This window comes from Pseudophryne corroboree, chromosome 5 (genome assembly GCF_028390025.1).
Source record: "Pseudophryne corroboree isolate aPseCor3 chromosome 5, aPseCor3.hap2, whole genome shotgun sequence".
NCBI lineage: Eukaryota > Metazoa > Chordata > Amphibia > Anura > Myobatrachidae > Pseudophryne > Pseudophryne corroboree.
The window spans coordinates 520430792-520447745 of NC_086448.1; the positions used below are offsets into that span (position 1 = coordinate 520430792).

General features: G+C 48.8%; 1 protein-coding gene across 1 annotated transcript in view; it reads left to right on the top strand.

The window, feature by feature from the left end:
* The window catches only part of RIOK1 (RIO kinase 1), a 207602-nt gene that overhangs the window by 170721 nt on the left and 19927 nt on the right, over positions 1–16954 (top strand). The gene's annotated exons all lie outside the window — the stretch shown is intronic.

The window sequence follows — 16954 nt, forward strand, 5'->3', positions numbered from 1 at the left end:
GTGTGATGAGGCGTGGGTTTCCCCCGATAAAAAACTGATAATTCCTAAAAGGTTATTGGCATCGTACCCTTTCCCGCCAGAGGATAGGGCACGTTGGGAAACACCCCTTAGGGTGGATAAAGCGCTCACACGCTTGTCTAAACAGGTAGCACTACCCTCTCCTGATACGGCCGCCCTAAAGGAACCTGCCGATAGAAAGCTGGAGAATATCCTAAAATGTATATACTCTCACACGGGTGTTATACTGCGACCAGCAATCGCCTCAGCCTGGATGTGCAGTGCGGGCCTGGCGTGGTCGGATTCCCTGACTGAAAATATTGATACCCTAGATAGGGACAGTATATTACTGACTATAGAGCATTTGAAGGATGCATTTCTATATATGCGTGATGCACAGAGGGATATTTGCTGTCTGGCATCTAGAGTTAGCGCGCTGTCCATTTCTGCAAGAAGAGGTTTATGGACGCGGCAGTGGTCAGGTGATGAGGATTCTAAAAGGCACATGGAAGTATTGCCTTATAAGGGGGAGGAGTTATTTGGGGTAGGTCTATCAGACCTGGTAGCCACGGCAACTGCTGGAAAATCCACATTTTTACCCCAGGTAGCTTCTCAACCTAAGAAGACGCCGTATTATCAGGCGCAGTCCTTTCGGCCCCATAAGGGCAAGCGGGCAAAAGGCGCCTCATTCCTGCCCCGTGGCAGAGGGAGAGGAAAAAGGCTGCAGCAAACAGCCAGTTCCCAGGAACAAAAGCCCTCTCCCGCCTCCGCAAAGTCCTCAGCATGACGCTGGGGCTTTACAAGCGGACTCAGGCACGGTGGGGGCCCGTCTCAAGAAGTTCAGTGTGCAGTGGGCCCACTCGCAAGTGGACCCCTGGATCCTTCAGGTGGTATCTCAGGGGTACAAATTGGAATTCGAGACGTCTCCCCCTCGCCGTTTCCTAAAGTCTGCTTTACCGACGTCTCCCTCAGACAGGGAGGCAGTATTGGAAGCCATTCACAAGCTGTATTCCCAGCAGGTGATAATCAAGGTACCCCTCCTGCAACAGGGAAAGGGGTACTATTCCACACTATTTGTGGTACCGAAGCCGGACGGCTCGGTGAGACCAATTTTAAACCTAAAATCCTTGAACACTTACATACAAAGGTTCAAATTCAAGATGGAGTCACTCAGAGCAGTGATTGCAAACCTGGAAGAAGGGGAATATATGGTGTCTCTGGACATCAAAGATGCTTACCTACATGTCCCAATTTACCCTTCTCACCAAGGGTACCTCAGGTTTGTGGTACAGAACTGTCACTATTAGTTTCAGACGCTGCCGTTTGGATTGTCCACGGCACCCCGGGTCTTTACCAAGGTAATGGCCGAAATGATGATACTCCTTCGAAGGAAGGGAGTTTTAGTTATCCCTTACTTGGACGATCTCCTGATAAGGGCAAGATCCAGGGAACAGTTGGAAGTCGGAGTAGCACTATCTCAGATAGTGCTGCGCCAGCACGGTTGGATTCTCAATATTCCAAAATCGCAGCTGATCCCGACGACACGACTTCTATTCCTAGGGATGATCCTGGACACAGTCCAGAAAAAGGTGTTTCTCCCGGAGGAGAAAGCCAGGGAGTTATCCGAACTAGTCAGAAATCTCCTAAAACCAGGCCAAGTCTCAGTGCATCAATGCACAAGGGTCCTGGGAAAGATTGTGGCGTCTTACGAAGCAATCCCATTCGGCAGATTCCACGCAAGAACCTTCCAGTGGGATCTGCTAGACAAATGGTCCGGGTCGCATCTTCAGATGCATCAGCGGATAATCTTGTCACCAAGGACAAGGGTGTCTCTCCTGTGGTGGTTGCAGAGTGCTCATCTTTTAGAGGGCCGCAGATTCGGCATTCAGGACTGGGTCCTGATGACCACGGATGCCAGCCTGAGAGGCTGGGGAGCAGTCACACAGGGAAGAAATTTCCAGGGCTTGTGGTCAAGCCTGGAGACATCACTTCACATAAATATCCTGGAGCTAAGGGCCATCTACAATGCTCTAAGCCTAGCAAGACCTCTGCTTCAAGGTCAGCCGGTGCTGATCCAGTCAGACAACATCACGGCAGTCGCCCACGTAAACAGACAGGGCGGCACAAGAAGCAGGAGGGCAATGGCAGAAGTTGCAAGGATTCTTCGCTGGGCGGAAAATCATGTGATAGCACTGTCAGCAGTGTTCATTCCGGGAGTGGACAACTGGGAAGCAGACTTCCTCAGCAGGCACGACCTCTACCCGGGAGAGTGGGGACTTCATCAAGAAGTCTTCACACAGATTGCAAGTCGGTGGGAAAAACCAAAGGTGGACATGATGGCGTCCCGCCTCAACAAAAAACTAGACAGGTATTGCGCCAGGTCAAGGGACCCTCAGGCAATAGCTGTGGACGCTCTGGTAACACCGTGGGTGTACCAGTCAGTGTATGTGTTCCCTCCTCTGCCTCTCATACCCAAGGTATTGAGAATCATAAGAAGGAGAGGAGTAAGGACTATACTCGTGGCTCCGGATTGGCCAAGACGGACTTGGTACCCGGAACTTCAAGAGATGCTCACAGAGGACCCGTGGCCTCTACCTCTAAGAAAGGACCTGCTCCAGCAGTGACCCTGTCTGTTTCAAGACTTACCGCGGCTGCGTTTGACGGCATGGCGGTTGAACGCCGGATCCTGAAGGAAAAAGGCATTCCGGATGAAGTCATCCCTACCCTGATCAAAGCCAGGAAGGATGTAACCGTACAGCATTATCACCGTATTTGGCGTAAATATGTTGCGTGGTGCGAGGCCAGGAAGGCCCCTACAGAGGAATTTCAACTGGGTCGTTTCCTGCATTTCCTGCAAACAGGACTGTCTATGGGCCTAAAATTAGGGTCCATTAAGGTTCAAATTTCGGCCCTGTCGATTTTCTTCCAGAAAGAACTGGCTTCAGTTCCTGAAGTTCAGACGTTTGTCAAGGGGGTACTGCATATACAGCCTCCTTTTGTGCCTCCAGTGGCACCTTGGGATCTCAATGTAGTTTTGGGGTTCCTAAAATCACATTGGTTTGAACCACTCACCACTGTGGACTTAAAATATCTCACATGGAAAGTGGTAATGCTGTTAGCCCTGGCTTCAGCCAGGCGTGTCTCAGAATTGGCGGCTTTATCCTATAAAAGCCCTTACCTAATTTTTCATACGGACAGGGCAGAATTGAGGACTCGTCCTCAATTTCTCCCTAAGGTGGTTTCAGCGTTTCACTTGAACCAGCCTATTGTGGTACCTGCGGCTACTAGGGACTTGGAGGACTCCAAGTTACTGGACGTAGTCAGGGCCCTGAAAATATATGTTTCCAGGACGGCTGGAGTCAGGAAATCTGACTCGCTGTTTATCCTGTATGCACCCAACAAGCTGGGTGCTCCTGCTTCTAAGCAGACTATTGCTCGTTGGATTTGTAGTACAATTCAGCTTGCACATTCTGTGGCAGGCCTGCCACAGCCAAAATCTGTAAAAGCCCATTCCACAAGGAAGGTGGGCTCATCTTGGGCGGCTGCCCGAGGGGTCTCGGCTTTACAACTTTGCCGAGCAGCTACTTGGTCAGGGGCAAACACGTTTGCTAAATTCTACAAATTTGATACCCTGGCTGAGGAGGACCTTGAGTTCTCTCATTCGGTGCTGCAGAGTCATCCGCACTCTCCCGCCCGTTTGGGAGCTTTGGTATAATCCCCATGGTCCTTACGGAGTTCCCAGCATCCACTAGGACGTCAGAGAAAATAAGAATTTACTTACCGATAATTCTATTTCTCGTAGTCCGTAGTGGATGCTGGGCGCCCATCCCAAGTGCGGATTGTCTGCAATACTTGTACATAGTTATTGTTACAAAATCGGGTTATTATTGTTGGGAGCCATCTTTTCAGAGGCTCCTCTGTTATCATGCTGTTAACTGGGTTCAGATCACAGGTTGTACGGTGTGATTGGTGTGGCTGGTATGAGTCTTACCCGGGATTCAAAATCCTTCCTTATTGTGTACGCTCGTCCGGGCACAGTATCCTAACTGAGGCTTGGAGGAGGGTCATAGGGGGAGGAGCCAGTGCACACCAGGTAGTCCTAAAGCTTTTACTTTTGTGCCCAGTCTCCTGCGGAGCCGCTATTCCCCATGGTCCTTACGGAGTTCCCAGCATCCACTACGGACTACGAGAAATAGAATTATCGGTAAGTAAATTCTTATTTTATATAGCGCTCTGGTGTGTGCTGGCATACTCTCTCTCTGTCTCCCCAAAGGGCTTTGTGGGGTCCTGTCCTCAGTCAGAGCATTCCCTGTGTGTGTGCGGTGTGTCGGTACGGCTGTGTCGACATGTTTGATGAGGAAGCTTATGTGGAGGAGGAGCAGGTGCCGATAAATGTGATGTCACCCACTACGGGGTCGACACCCGAGTGGATGGATATGTGGAAGGAATTACGCGACAGTGTCAACTCCTTACATAAAAGGTTTGACGACATATCAGATGTGGGACAGCCGGCTTCTCAGCCCGTGCCTGCCCAGACGTCTCAAAAGCCATCAGGGGCTCTAAAACGCCCGCTACCTCAGATGGCAGACACAGATGTCGACACAGATACTGACTCCAGTGTCGACGATGATGAGACTAGTGTACATTCCAATAGAGCCACACGTTACATGATTACGGCAATGAAAAATGTGTTGCACATTTCTGATTTCTCTGACGTCCTAGTGGATGCTGGGAACTCCGTAAGGACCATGGGGAATAGCGGCTCCGCAGGAGACTGGGCACATCTAAAAGAAAGCTTTTAGACTACCTGGTGTGCACTGGCTCCTTCCACTATGACCCTCCTCCAAGCCTCAGTTAGATTTCTGTGCCCGGCCGAGCTGGATGCACACTAGGGGCTCTCCTGAGCTCCTAGAAAGAAAGTTTATTTTAGGTTTTTTATTTTACAGTGAGACCTGCTGGCAACAGGCTCACTGCATCGAGGGACTAAGGGGAGAAGAAGCGAACCTACCTGCTTGCAGCTAGCTTGGGCTTCTTAGGCTACTGGACACCATTAGCTCCAGAGGGAACGACCGCATGGAACTGGCCTTGGTGTTCGTTCCCGGAGCCGCGCCGCCGTCCCCCTTACAGAGCCAGAAGCAAGAAGAGGTCCGGAAAATCGGCGGCAGAAGACATCAGTCTTCACCAAGGTAGCGCACAGCACTGCAGCTGTGCGCCATTGCTCCTCATACACACTTCACACTCCGGTCACTGAGGGTGCAGGGCGCTGGGGGGGGGGGCGCCCTGAGCAGCAATAAAAACACCTTGGCTGGCAAATATATCACAATATATAGCCCCAGAGGCTATATATGTGATAAATACCCCTGCCAGAATCCATAAAAAAGCGGGAGAAAAGTCTGCGAAAAAGGGGCGGAGCTATCTCTCTCAGCACACTGGCGCCATTTTCTCTTCACAGTACAGCTGGAAGACAGCTCCCCAGTCTCTCCCCTGTAGTTTGCAGGCTCAAAGGGTTAAAAAGAGAGGGGGGGCACTAAATTTAGGCGCAATATTGTATATACAAGCAGCTATTGGGAAAAATTCACTCAATATAGTGTTAATCCCTAAATTATATAGCGCTCTGGTGTGTGCTGGCATACTCTCTCTCTGTCTCCCCAAAGGGCTGTGTAAGGTCCTGTCCTCAGTCAGAGCATTCCCTGTGTGTGTGCGGTGTGTCGGTACGGCTGTGTCGACACGTTTGATGAGGAGGCTTATGTGGTGGCAGAGCAGATGCCGATAAATGTGATGTCGCCCCCTGTGGGGCCGACACCAGAGTGGATGGATAGGTGGAAGGTATAAACGACAGTGTCAACTCCTTACATAAAAGGCTGGATGACGTAACAGCTATGGGACAGCCGGCTGCTCAGCCGCACCTGCCCAGGCGTCTCAAAGGCCATCAGGGGCTCAAAAACGCCCGCTCCCTCAGATGGCAGACACAGATGTCAACACGGAGTCTGACTCCAGTGTCGACGAAGTTGAGACATATACACAATCCACTAGGAACATCCGTTACATGATCCCGGCAATAAAAAAATGTGTTACACATTTCTGACATTAACCCAAGTACCACTAAAAAAGGGTTTTATGTGTGGGGAGAAAAAGCAGGCAGTGTTTTGTTCCCCCATCAAATGAGTGAATGAAGTGTGAAAAAGCGTGGGTTCCCCCGATAAGAAAATGGTAATTTCTAAAAAGTTACTGATGGCGTACCCTTTCCCGCCAGAGGATAAGTTACGCTGGGAGATATCCCCTAGGGGGGATAAGGCGCTCACACGTTTGTCAAAAAAGGTGGCACTGCCGTCTTAGGATACGGCCACTTTGAAGGTACCTGCTGATAAAAAGCAGGAGGCTATCCTGAAGTCTGTATTTACACACTCAGGTACTAGACTGGGACCTGCAGATAGTGCTGCTGCAGCGTGGTCTGTGACCCTGTCAAACAGGGATACTATTTTGCGAATATATTAAAGACGTCGTCTTATATATGAGGGATGCACAGAGGGATATTTTGCCGGCTGGCATCCAGAATTAATGCAGTGTCCATTCTGTCAGGAGGGTATTGGAGACCCGACACTGGACAGGTGATGCTGACTTTAAAAGGCACATAGAGCCTTATAAGGGTGAGGAATTGTTTGGGGATGGTCTCTGGGACCTCGTATCCACAGCAACAGCTGGGAAGAAATTTTTTTACCTCAGGTTTCCTCACAGCCTAAGAAAGCACTGTATTATCAGGTACAGTCCTTTCGGCTTCAGAAAAGTAAGCGGGTCAAAGGCGCTTCTTTTCTGCACAGAGACGAGGGAAGAGGGAAAAAGCTGCACCAGTCAGCCAGTTCCCAGAATCAAAATTCTTCCCCCGCTTCCTCTGAGTCCACCGCATGACGCGGGGGCTCCACAGGCGTAGCCAGTTACGGTGGGGGGCCGCCTCAAAAATTTCAGCGATCAGTGGGCTCGCTCACAGGTGGATCCCTGGATCCTTCATGTAGTATCTCAGGGGTACAAGCTGGAATTCGAGGCTTCTCCCCCCCGCCGTTTCCTCAAATCTGCCTTGCCGACAACTCCCTCAGGCAGGGAGACTGTGCTAGAGGCAATTCACAAGCTGTATTCCCAGCAGGTGATATTCAAGGTGCCCCTACTTCAACAAGGACGGGGTTACTATTCCACACTGTTTGTGGTACCGAAACCAGACGGTTCGGTGAGACCCATGTTAAATTTGAAATCCTTGAACACATATATAAAAAAATTCAAGTTCAAGATGGAATCGCTCAGGGCGGTTATTGCAAGCCTGGAGGAGGGGGATTACATGGTATCCCTGGACATCAAGGATGCTTACCTACATGTCCCCATTTACCATCTTCACCAGGAGTACCTCAGATTTGTGGTACAGGATTGCCATTACCAATTCCAAACACTGCCGTTTGGACTGTCCACGGCACCGAGGGTCTTTACCAAGGTAATGGCAGAAATGATGATACTCCTTCGAAAAAAGGGAGTTTTAATTATCCCGTACTTGGACGATCTCCTTATAAAGGCGAGGTCCAAGGAGCAGTTGTTGGTCGGAGTAGCACTATCTCGGGAAGTGCTACAACAGCACGGATGGATTCTATACTTTCCAAAGTCAAAGCTGGTTCCTACCACACGCCTACTGTTCCTGGGGATGGTTCTGGACACAGAACAGAAAAAAGTATTTCTCCCGCAGGAGAAAGCCAAGGAGCTGTCATCTCTAGTCAGAGACCTCCTGAAACCAAAACAGGTATCGGTGCATCACTGCACACGAGTCCTGGGAAAAATGATAGCTTCTTACGAAGCAGAATTCCATTCGGCAGGTTCCATGCAAGAACCTTTCAGTGGGACCTCTTGGACAAATGGTCGGGATCGCATCCTCAGATGTATCGGCTGATAACCCTGTCTCCAAGGACCAGGGTATCTCTACTGTGGTGGCTGCAGAGTGCTCATCTTCAAGAGGGCCGCAGATTCGGCATACAGGACTGGGTCCTGGTAACCACGGATGCCAGCCTTCGAGGCTGGGGGGCAGTCACACAGGGAAGAAATTTCCAAGGACTTTGGTCAAGTCAGGAGTCGTCCCTATACATAAATGTTCTGGAACTGAGGGCCATTTACAATGCCCTAAGTCTGGCAAGGCCTCTGCTTCAAAACCAGCCGGTACTGATCCGATCAGACAACATCACGGCGGTCGCCCATGTAAACCGACAGGGCGGCACAAGAAGCAGGATGGCGATGGCAGAAGCCACAAGGATTCTCCGATGGGCGGAAAATCACGTCTTAGCACTGTCAGCAGTGTTCATTCCGGGAGTGGACAACTGGGAAGCAGACTTCCTCAGCAGACACGACCTACACCCGGGAGAGTGGGGACTTCATCCAGAAGTCTTCCAACTGTTGGTAAACCGTTGGGAAAGGCCACAGGTGGACATGATGGCGTCCCGCCTAAACAAAAAACTAGATATTTCGCCAGGTCAAGGGACCCTCAGGCAATAGCTGTGGACGCTCTAGTGACACCGTGGGTGTACCAGTCGGTTTATGTATTCCCTCCTCTGCCTCTCATACCAAAGGTACTAAGAATAATAAGAAAACGAGGAGTAAGAACGATACTCGTGGTTCAAGATGGGCCAAGAAGAGCTTGGTACCCAGAACTTCAAGAAATTATATCTTAGGACCCATGGCCTCTACCGCTCAGACAGGATCTGCTACAGCAGGGGCCCTGTCTGTTCCAAGACTTACCGCGGCTGCATTTGACGGCATGGCGGTTGAATTCCGGATCCTAAAGGAAAAGGGCATTCCGGAGGAAGTCATTCCTACGCTGATAAAAGCCAGGAAAGAAGTAACCGCAAACCATTATCACCGTATTTGGCGAAAATATGTTGCGTGGTGTGAGTCCAGGAAGGCCCCAACAGAGGAATTTCAGCTGGGTCGTTTTCTGCACTTCCTACAGTCAGGAGTGACTATGGGCCTAAACTTGGGTTCCATTAAGGTCCAGATTTCGGCTCTGTCGATTTTCTTCCAGAAAGAACTGGCTTCACTGCCTGGAGTTCAGACATTTGTAAAGGGAGTGCTACATATTCAGCCCCCTTTTGTGCCTCCTGTGGCACCATGGGATCTCAACGTGGTGTTGAGTTTCCTAAAATCACATTGGTTTGAGCCACTTAAAACTGTGGATTTGAAATATCTCACGTGGAAAGTGGTCATGTTATTGGCCTTGGCTTCGGCCAGGCGCGTGTCAGAATTGGCGGCTTTGTCATGTAAAAGCCCTTATCTGATTTTCCATATGGATAGGGCAGAATTGAGGACTCGTCCCCAGTTTCTCCCTAAGGTGATATCAGCTTTTCACTTGAACCAACCTATTGTAGTGCCTGCGGCTACTAGGGACTTGGAAGATTCCAAGTTACTGGACGTAGTCAGGGCCTTAAAAATTTATATTTCCAGGACGGCTGGAGTCAGGAAAACTGACTCGCTTTTTATCCTGTAGGCACCCAACAAAATAGGTGCTCCTGCTTCTAAGCAGACTATTGCTCGCTGAATTTGTAGCACAATTCAGCTGGAGCATTCTGCGGCTGGATTGCCGCATCCTAAATCGGTAAAAGCCCATTCCACGAGGAAAGTGGGCTCATCTTGGGCGGCTGCCCGAGGGGTCTCGGCTTTACAACTTTGCCGAGCTGCAACTTGGTCAGGGGCAAACACGTTTGCAAAATTCTACAAATTTGATACCCTGGCTGAGGAGGACCTTGAGTTCTCTCATTCGGTGCTGCAGAGTCATCCGCACTCTCCCGCCCGTTTGGGAGCTTTGGTATAATCCCCATGGTCCTTACGGAGTTCCCAGCATCCACTAGGACGTCAGAGAAAATAAGATTTTACTCACCGGTAAATCTATTTCTCGTAGTCCGTAGTGGATGCTGGGCGCCCATCCCAAGTGCGGATTGTCTGCAATACTTGTATGTAGTTATTGCCTAACTAAGGGTTATTGTTGAGCCATCTGTTGAGAGGCTCAGTTATATTTCATACTGTTAACTGGGTATAGTATCACAAGTTATACGGTGTGATTGGTGTGGCTGGTATGAGTCTTACCCGGGATTCAAAATCCTTCCTTATTGTGTCAGCTCTTCCGGGCACAGTATCCTAACTGAGGCTTGGAGGAGGGTCATAGTGGGAGGAGCCAGTGCACACCAGGTAGTCTAAAAGCTTTCTTTTAGTTGTGCCCAGTCTCCTGCGGAGCCGCTATTCCCCATGGTCTTTACGGAGTTCCCAGCATCCACTACGGACTACGAGAAATAGATTTACCGGTGAGTAAAATCTTATTATTACCCCAGGTACCACAAAAAAGGGTATTATGTTTGGGGAGAAAAAGCTACCAGTGGTTTTTCCCCCTTCTGATGAATTAAATGAAGTGTGTGAAGAAGCGTGGGCTTCCCCCGATAAGAAGAAACTAGTAATTTTTAAAAAGTTACTAATGGCGTACCCTTTCCCGCCAGAGGATAGGTCACGTTGGGAGACATCCCCTAGGGTAGATAAAGCGCTCACACGCCTGTCAAAGAAGGTGGCACTACCGTCTCCGGACACGGCCGCCCTAAAGGAGCCTGCTGATAGGAAGCAGGAGGCTATCCTGAAGTCTGTTTATACACACTCAGGTATTATACTGAGACCAGCTATTGCGTTAGCATGGATGTGCAGTGCTGCAGCTGCGTGGTCAGATTCCCTGTCAGAAAATATTGATACCTTAGACAGGGACACTATATTGCTAACCATAGAGCATATTAAAGACGCAGTCTTATACATGAGAGATGCACAGAGGGATATTTGCCGGCTGGCATCTAAAATAAGTGCAATGTCCATTTCTGCCAGGAGGGGTTTATGGACAGGGGATGCAGATTCTAAAAGGCACGTGGAAGTTTTGCCTTACAAGGGTGAGGAGTTGTTTGGGGATGGTCTCTCGGACCTCGTTTCCACAGCGACAGCTGGGAAGTCAGCATTTTTACCCCATGTTCCCTCACAGCCAAAGAAAGCACCGTATTATCAGGTACAGTCCTTTCGGCCCCAGAAAGGCAAGCGGGTTAAAGGCGCGTCCTTTCTGCCCAGAGGCAGAGGTAGAGGAAAAAAGCTGCAGCATACGGCCCGCTCCCAGGAACAAAAGCCCTCCCCCGCTTCCTCTAAGTCCACCGCATGACGCTGGGGCTCCACAGGCGGAGCCAGGTGCGGTGGGGGCCTGTCTCAAGAACTTCAGCAACCAGTGGGCTCGCTCACGAGTGGATCCCTGGATACTACAAGTAGTATCTCAGGGGTACAAGCTGGAATTCGAGACGTCTCCCCCTCTCCGTTTCCTCAATTCTGCCTTGCCAACAGCTCCCCCGGACAGGGAGGCAGTGCTGGAGGCAATTCACAAGCTGTATTCGCAGCAGGTGATAGTCAAGGTACCCCTCCTTCAACAAGGAAGGGGTTACTTACTATTCCACAATGTTTGTGGTACCGAAACCGGACGGTTCGGTGAGACCCATTTTAAATTTGAAATCCTTGAACACCTATATAAAAAGGTTCAAGTTCAAGATGGAATCGCTCAGGGCGGTTATTTCAAGCCTGGAGGAAGGGGATTACATGGTATCACTGGACATCAAGGATGCTTACCTACATGTCCCCATTTACCTTCCTCACCAGGAGTACCTCAGATTTGTGGTACAGGACTGTCATTACCAATTCCAGACGTTGCCGTTTGGTCTGTCCACGGCACCGAGGGTATTTACCAAGGTAATGGCCGAAATGATGATACTCCTTCGAAAAAAGGGAGTTTTAATTATCCCATACTTGGACGATCTCCTTATAAAGGAGAGGTCCAGGGAGCAGTTGTTGGTCGGGGTAGCACTATCTCGGGAGGTGCTACAACAGCACGGTTGGATTCTGAATATTCCAAAGTCACAGCTGGTTCCTACGACACGTCTACTGTTTCTGGGGATGGTTCTGGACACAGACCAGAAAAGGGTGTTTCTCCCGGAGGAGGAAGCCAAGGAGTTGTCGTCTCTAGTCAGAGATCTCCTGAAACCAAAACAGGTCTCGGTGCATCACTGCACGCGAGTCCTGGGAAAAATGGTAGCTTCCTACGAAGCAATTCCATTCGGCAGGTTCCATGCAAGAATCTTTCAGTGGGATCTGTTGGACAAGTGGTCCGGATCCCATCTTCAGATGCATCGGCTGATAACCCTGTCTCCAAGGACCAGGGTGTCTCTGCTGTGGTGGCTGCAGAGTGCTCATCTTCTGGAAGGCCGCAGATTCGGCATACAGGACTGGGTCCTGGTGACCACGGATGCTAGCCTTCGAGGCTGGGGGGCAGTCACACAGGGAAGAAACTTCCAAGGGCTATGGTCAAGCCAGGAGATTTCCCTACACATAAATATTCTGGAACTAAGGGCCATCTACAATGCCCTAAGTCAGGCAAGACCCCTGCTTCAAAACCAGCCGGTACTGATCCAGTCAGACAACATCACGGCGGTCGCCCATGTAAACCGACAGGGCGGCACGAGAAGCAGGACGGCGATGGCAGAAGCCACAAGGATTCTCCGATGGGCGGAAAATCACGTGTTAGCACTGTCAGCAGTATTCATTCCGGGAGTGGACAACTGGGAAGCAGACTTCCTCAGCAGGCACGACCTCCACCCGGGAGAGTGGGGACTTCATCCAGAAGTCTTTCAGCTGATTGTAAATCGCTGGGAACGGCCACAGGTGGACATGATGGCGTCCCGCCTCAACAAAAAGCTAGAAAGATATTGCGCCAGGTCGAGAGACCCTCAGGCAATAGCTGTGGACGCTCTAGTGACACCGTGGGTGTACCAGTCGGTTTATGTGTTCCCTACTCTTCCTCTCATACCCAAGGTACTGAGGATAATAAGACGAAGAGGAGTAAGAACTGTACTCATTGTTCCGGATTGGCCAAGAAGAGCTTGGTACCCAGAACTTCAAGAAATTATCTCAGAGGTCCCATGGCCTCTGCCGCTCAGACAGGACCTGCTGCAGCAGGGGCCCTGTCTGTTCCAAGACTTACCGCGGCTGCGTTTGACGGCATGGCGGTTGAACGCCGGATCCTGAAGGAAAAGGGCATTCCGGAGGAAGTCATCCCTACGCTGATTCAAGCTAGGAAAGAAGTGACCGCAAACCATTATCACCGCATATGGCGAAAATATGTTGCGTGGTGTGAGGCCAGGAAGGCCCCAACGGAGGAATTTCAGCTGGGCCGTTTTCTGCACTTCCTACAGTCAGGGGTGACTATGGGCCTAAAATTGGGTTCCATTAAGGTCCAGATTTCGGCTCTATCGATTTTCTTCCAGAAAGAACTGGCTTCACTACCTGAAGTTCAGACATTTGTTAAGGGAGTGCTGCATATTCAGCCCCCTTTTGTACCCCCAGTGGCACCTTGGGATCTCAACGTGGTGTTGAATTTCCTAAAGTCACATTGGTTTGAACCACTTAAAACCGTGGATTTAAAATATCTCACGTGGAAAGTGGTCATGCTGTTGGCCTTGGCTTCGGCCAGGCGTGTGTCAGAATTGGCGGCTTTATCATGTAAAAGCCCTTATCTGATTTTCCATATGGATAGGGCGGAATTGAGGACTCGTCCCCAATTTCTCCCAAAGGTGGTTTCAGCTTTTCATTTGAACCAGCCTATTGTGGTGCCTGCGGCTACCCGTGACTTGGAGGATTCCAAGTTGCTGGACGTAGTCCGGGCCCTAAAAATCTATGTTTCCAGGACAGCTGGAGTCAGAAAGACTGACTCGCTATTTATCCTGCATGCACCCAACAAGTTGGGTGCGCCTGCTTCAAAGCAGACTATTGCTCGCTGGATCTGTAGCACGATTCAACTTGCACATTCTGCGGCTGGACTGCCGCATCCTAAATCGGTAAAAGCCCATTCCACGAGAATGGTGGGCTCTTCTTGGGCGGCTGCCCGAGGGGTCTCGGCTTTACAACTTTGCCGAGCAGCTACTTGGTCGGGGTCAAACACATTTGCTAAATTCTACAAGTTTGATACCCTAGCTGAGGAGGACCTAGAGTTCGCTCATTCGGTGCTGCAGAGTCATCCGCACTCTCCCGCCCGTTTGGGAGCTTTGGTATAATCCCCATGGTCCTTACGGAGTTCCCAGCATCCACTTAGGACGTTAGAGAAAATAAGATTTTACTCACCGGTAAATCTATTTCTCGTAGTCCGTAGTGGATGCTGGGCGCCCGTCCCAAGTGCGGATTGGCTGCAATACTTGTATATAGTAATTGGTTAACTAAAGGGTTATTGTTGAGCCATCTGTTGAGAGGCTCAGTTATATTTCATACTGTTAACTGGGTATAGTATCACGAGTTATACGGTGTGATTGGTGTGGCTGGTATGAGTCTTACCCGGGATTCCAAATCCTTTCCTTATTGTGTCAGCTCTTCCGGGCACAGTATCCTAACTGAGGTCTGGAGGAGGGTCATAGAGGGAGGAGCCAGTGCACACCAGGTAGTCCTAAAGCTTTCTTTAGTTGTGCCCAGTCTCCTGCGGAGCCGCTATTCCCCATGGTCCTTACGGAGTTCCCAGCATCCACTACGGACTACGAGAAATAGATTTACCGGTGAGTAAGATCTTATTTTAACTCTCGAAATGAACTCAAACTACTTTCTTTACACAACTGTTTGTAGTAATGGGTATGCAGGTTCTATATATTCAAAAGGACAAAATGCACTTTTGTAATTGTTGACTTTTATAAAAAAAAATTATTGAAGCATATATGACTCAAATAATTGAAATACTGCAGGAGATATAGTATCTGATACACAAGAATAAATCCTCGTAAATAGGACATGAGAATAAACTAAAAAAAGGATAATTGTTCAGTATTGAGAGATATGATGGTGCAATGCTTCCTAACAACCTAGTTTTCTAATTTTTCTAACCAAACGGGAAGTACACAAGCAACAGCCGCAGTCAACATCCTAAGAAATGACTACGCACTTCTGTGGTACAACCAAGGACAATAACAATGTGAAATGTAAAAATATAACATTTGTGAAGAGTCACTGAGAATACTTAACATTATCTAAATAGAATCCTTTATTAAAATTTGTATCCATGAAATAGCAAAACCAGGATGGTGTACATGCGGGTGTAGAATATGTTGGTTAGACAAAAAGAACATATCAAACCAGTGAGAATGTTAGGTATCAAGTATCATGGTCTATAGCAGTGAAGGCTAACCTTGACACTCCAGCTGTTGTTCAACTACACATCCCAGCATGCCCTGCATCAGTTTTAGCATGGCCAAATAACAAAACTGTAGCAGGGCATGCTGGGATATGTAGTTCAACAACAGCTGGAGAGTCAAGGTTAGCCATCACTGGTCTATAGCCTATAAATGGGTCTGACACTGGTTAAACGAGAGAGAAAATAATTATTTGACCGATCATGTGACCGCCCCTGAGAGATACTGAATAGAGGTAGAATATACACAACAGGTGGTGAGATAAATCGTCTGACTAACAATGATTGCATTCTATTAACTGGGGGGGCCTGACCGAAAACTACAAGGATCAACGTAAGCCTTGCATATGTCAATCAATGAACGTGTAGGCAGAAGAACAACATCACGGTATTGTGAGGCATTTGTAATGTGCTTTGGTAAAGCCCCCAGCCCACTAGGTAAGCCCTGTGCCGCAAAGAGGTGAATAGCAGGGCTCCCTTCTAATTCAGGAGCAGCAAATTGGTGGAAGGTGTCAATGAAAAACCAACGCTAGCATCCTCAAGATGTAGAATTGGGACCAATCGGGCTGGCTCAGTATCCTCGGAGTCGCTCTGCAATTGGGTTTTAGTAGCTGGACAAAGGATTAGTCCACATCGTACCTCCGAGTCACCAGGAGGACCGGGATCACAGGGTACGTTAAGACAGAAATAGAAGGGTCAGAGGAGCCGATGTAGAGTTGCAGGTAGCGAATGTTCAAAGACACAGTCCCAGAAGCATGTAATCAGTAAGGGTGAGGGTAGAACAGAGAGGGAGGCTATCTGTCACTTCCCACTGATTGTGCCCAAAGGTGGCTACGGGTGGTCATGAATGCCTGAAATATCACAGGCTCGACTCCAACGTATATATAAAGTGGCTCCTGACTCAAGAATTGGTACAGCTTTTTGTTCTGCTCTCAAGATTAGCTTTAGGTAGCCGCTGAGAAGAAATTCTGAAGGAAAGTTGCAGTTTTAAAGCTTTTTTCAGACAGCAAGGCCCAGAGACAAGGTAAAAAGCGGCCACACTGGGCCACAACCTTTGATATTAGCACCGTTTTTCATTTTTGTTTCTGAAGGCATTCCTTTAATCATGAAATCCACACTGAGGGGGTTATTCAGAGTCAGTAGCAGTTAATAAATTTTTTTGAAAGGGTCGTGTCATCTTTTATGATCCAGATACTGTAGATTTTAATCTTGTTTTAACAAGCCTTAAAGAGATCTTTTATTTTTCCATATTAACCAGGGGTTGTACTTACGAAGTCCTTGTCTCCATCCACAGAATGCTATGGAACTGGTACTGCAGTCTCTGGATTTTGTGCACTGCTTGTTTGGTGAATAATTGAGTGGACTGGTAGCTTTTGTTTTCCAAGGGCTATAAAAGTGCTGTGGGCCTCTTCTTAGTTTTATTTACATGATCAAGATAGTGATTTGTTATTGGTCCTCAGGCTTATAGCACTATGGGTAGTTGGTTCCACCCATGTGATCAATCACAGGCTCTATTTGGATCATGTTGACAATGCCTATTCTCACCCCTTTTCCACGTTTTATAAAGTAGATATTCCTGCCAAAGCAGCAAAGTTCTTCAAGCAGTGATCTTGTAATATGTATTTTAGCCCTTCCATTCATGGGTTTGTCTATGGGACAACTGTGTTCCCATAAAGCTGAAAGAGAAAGTTGATTTTACTTATGTTTCTC